This window comes from Lepus europaeus, unplaced genomic scaffold (assembly GCF_033115175.1).
Source record: "Lepus europaeus isolate LE1 unplaced genomic scaffold, mLepTim1.pri SCAFFOLD_3_1, whole genome shotgun sequence".
NCBI lineage: Eukaryota > Metazoa > Chordata > Mammalia > Lagomorpha > Leporidae > Lepus > Lepus europaeus.
The window spans coordinates 16,372,252-16,376,497 of NW_026909276.1; positions in this window are offsets into that span (position 1 = coordinate 16,372,252).

The window sequence follows — 4,246 nt, forward strand, 5'->3', positions numbered from 1 at the left end:
ACCTTAAATTCTTTACAGTGTGCATATGAAATGGTAGCTTTTTCTAGAGTATAGCTAATTGGTTTGTGTTTCATTTCACAATGATACTAATTTGCTGGTGCACTTATTTTTTTTTTAATTTGACAGATAGAGTTAGACAGTGAGAGAAAGAGACAGAGAGAAAGGTCTTCCTTCCGTTGGTTCACCCTCCAAATGGTCACTATGGCCAGAGCTATGCCGGTCCAAAGCCAGGAGCCAGGTGCTTCCTCCTGGTCTCCCATGCCGGTGCAGGGGCCCCAGCACTTGGGCCATCCTCCACTGCCTTCCCGGGTCACAGCAGAGAACTGGACAGGAAGAGGAGCTACTGAGACTAGAATCGGCACCCATATGGGATGCTGGTGGCGCAGGAGGAGGATTAAGCAAGTGAGCCATGGCACAGGCCCACACTTAGGTTTTCATAAGTAAACCTACTAATGATCTTATGGGTTACTGCCCTGCATGTTCATCTAGATTTGAAGAACCTGTATTTGTTCTCCAATTGTTTAATTCAATAATTCCAACTGGAAGTAGCTTTCCCTCCAGAGGACATTTGTTGATGCTTGGAAATATGTTTGGTTGTCCCTACTGGCACCTACTGTGTAGAGATCAGGCATTCTGTTCATATCCTACAAGAAACAAGACGGCCCCTCCAACAAACTATTATCTGATCCCCAAAGGAATCAGTTCTGCTGTGAAAAGCGGCGGATGCCATTTCTGGGGAGCACGTTTCTCTTCCTGGGCTCTATTTTGAATATTTTACATATTTAATCTACAAAGCAAAGGTTTTTCAGGGATAGGAAGTAGATCCTTAAAATAAGGGTTTTCAAATCATCTTGACACATTTAGGATTATTTTGATTCCCATAAAAACTATTATTCATTTGTCAGTGACCACAGGAAATTGCTGCCACAAGACGTTGGCAGATACCACAATTCACAGATTCTCGATCCGTTATATAGATGGTATAGGATTCCCCTGTATCCTCTCATTGTAAAGTAATGTTAAGGATGTAATGTCTAAATATTCAGAACACACTCTGAAGCTTCCAATGTGCATAGCACACTGTGCATGCATTCCTTTATAAGTTGTGTATTTGGTAATAGAAATCCATAAACCTTAAAACCTAGTAATGCATGAAGACATGGAATTAAAATTCAGATAATTTATCACACAGATATTGTTCCAATTCTGTGAATGTCTGCCATTATTTTTTCCCCAACATGGCCCCCAGGCCTCTGCTCCATGGTCTCAGATGTTTCCTTAAATGGTTAACTTAGGTCTTCTGCATAGTGTGTTAGGTCACTACTGCTCATAAGGCTAGCTTTCCATGTGGGAGCTGTGGTTTCAGTCCCAGCTGCACCAATTCCCGCCCAGCTGCCTACTTTCATTCCTGAGAAAGCAGTGGCAAATGGCTCAAGAGCTGGGCCCTCTGCCTCTCACTGGAGACCTGGAATAAGCTCTGGTTCCTTCCTGGCTTGGACTAGCCAAATCATTGCCACCATTTGTGGAGTGAACTAACTCTTTCTCTCTCTCTCTCTCTCTCTCTCTCTCTCTCTCTCTCTCTCTCTCTCTCTCTCTCTCTCTCTCTCTCTCCCTCTCTCTCTCTCTGTCTGTCTCTATTTTTCTTTCACTCTGTTTCTCTGACTTTAATTAAAGGAATAAAATCTTGGAAAAAACAAAAAAAAGTTTCCATTTAATTTCTGATAATCGTTGTCATTTTAAGTCCCATTTCTGTTTTGGTGTCACTTTAGATAAGATCTTCACCTTCCACTTGTGCTCCATGGTCCTTTCTGCATCTGGCTTAACTTTATACAATTCATATGTACATAATCCATCAATCATCACTCACGAGACAAATGGGCCACCCTCATTCTCATAATCCCTTCATCCACAGGTTCATGAAACTGAAATTACCAAATGAGTGGCATTTTGTAGTTTTCTTTGTTTTAAGATCTGTTTATTTATTTGCAAGTCAGAGTTAGAGAGAGGAGAGGCAGAGATGCAGAGAGAGAGAGAGAGAGAGGGAGAGAAACTGAGACAGGGAGAGAGGTCTTCCATCAGAATTCACTCCCCGATTGGCTGCAATGGTCAGAGATGCACTGATCCTCAGCCAGGAGCCAGGAGTTTCCTCCAGGTCTCCCACAAGGCTGCAGAGGACCAAGGACTTGGGCCATCTTCTACTGCTTTCCCAGGCCATAGCAGAGAGATGGGTTGGAAGTGGAGTAGCTGGGTCTTGAATTGGAACCCATATGGGATGCCAGTGCCTCAGGCTAGGGTGGTAACTCACTGCACCACAGCACCAGCCCCATATGCATTTCTTTCACATAACAATGAAATCCTTTCATTTAAACTACATAACTACTAGCAATTTTGGGGAATTCTAAGAAAAAATGTATGTCTTATTAAAATGCTTTTACATGAGCAGTTAATTATCATTTCTAATTTAATATATTTAAATAGCCATTGCTGGTGAATGAGGGGGAAAGACAGTGAGAAAGAGATCTGCCATCAGCTATTTCACTCTACAAACCGCTGGACAGTTTGGGCTGTTCAGGCTGACCCAGGAGCTTCTTCAGTGTTATATCTCCAGATGTTCTTTCCTTGATATTTATTGATATGTCCAACCCTATTCATAACTTCCTTGGATTGATTTGTGAGTGTCAAAATAGAATTCACCTTTCTATTAATATAGGCTTTTGGACATAATAACCTCTTGGTGGGTATAATAAGAGGATATCTGGATTTCAAATATTTACAAATATCAACTCTCAAATAATTAAGCATTTCAATCAAGAGCACTTTTGCAGTTTGAGATTGATCCAATTGCTGTTAACCAAATACCCTGGAAAGGAGTTCACCCAAAGGATGATGGGACACAGTGCCCCTCCCCCCAGGCCTCAGTGCCTCAATAACCACATCAGGGTGAGGCTTGCTCCTCTTCATATAAAGACCTCACCCAGTCAAGGTTTCTTCAGCTCTGAGACTTGGTGTTGACTGGGCTGTGGAAACCTCCTGATCCTTCAGAGCCCCGGGAACTCAGAACACCTACCATACCCAGCATCCATCCCTGGAAGTTGCAGAGGACCAATTCCAATCATCAGGTGAGGACTGGGTCCAAAGAAATAGATTCAAGTTTTTTACCTTAAATCGTGAAAATAGAGGAATTTTTATTTTATAACTCAGCGATAAGCAGTCCTATATTGCTCTCAGGTCAGGTCCATGTGTCTAAGAAATAATTATAGGGGCCGGGGCCATGGCTCACTTGGTTAATCCTCTGCCTGCAGTGCCAGCATCCCCTGTGGGTAATGGGTTCTAGACCCGGTTGCTCCTCTTCCAGTCCAGCTCTCTGCTTTGGCCTGGAAAGGCAGTGGAAGATGGCCCAAGTGCTTGGGCCCCACCACCCACATGGGAGACCAGGAGGAAGCACCTGAGTCCTGGCTCTGGGCATGGCGGCCATTTGGGGGGTGAAAAACAATGGAAGGAAGACCTTTCTCTCCGTCTCTCTCTCACTAACTCTATATGTCAAAAAAAAAAAGGAAAGAAAAAACTAAAATTAATTTTAAAATTTTTGCCTATTGTAATTGTGTGTCTTATAAATTAATAATTCTCTGTTATTTTTCTGATGCCATATGCATTAAATGCTGAAGTTCTGGCAAGGAAGCCTTTGGAAAATCCTGTTGTGGAATGTGTAAAATGATTTTCTACAGAAATATCATGGTGTATCCTGAGTGATTAATAATAGTTTAGTCTGAGCAGGGAAGGAGCCAGAGCTTATACTAGGTCTCCCAGTGGGAGACAGAAGGCCACACTTTTGGACCATTTGCCACTGCTTCCTCAGGCATGAAAATAGGGAGCTGGATTGGTAGTGGAGCTGCTGGGACTAAACCAGAGCTCCCACATGGAAGGCCAGCCTTGTGAGCAGTACTGACCTAACACACTATGCAGAAGGCCATCCCCTAAGTTAACCATTTAAGGAAACATCTGAGACCATGGAGCAGAGATCTGGGGGCACTTTGGGAAAAAAAACAATGGCAGACATTCACAGAATTGGAACAATCTAGGGAGCAGCATCTGAAAGAGCCTAACTATGGGTGCAGAAGGTTTGTGATGTAAGCTACAACAGGATCAAAGTCTTGCAAGGGGAGTGGCAGCATGGAAGAGGTGGTTCCTCTGAGGCAGAGGAGAGCCACAGAGACTTCTGCCATTCTCCCGCTGCCCTCTCACGTTC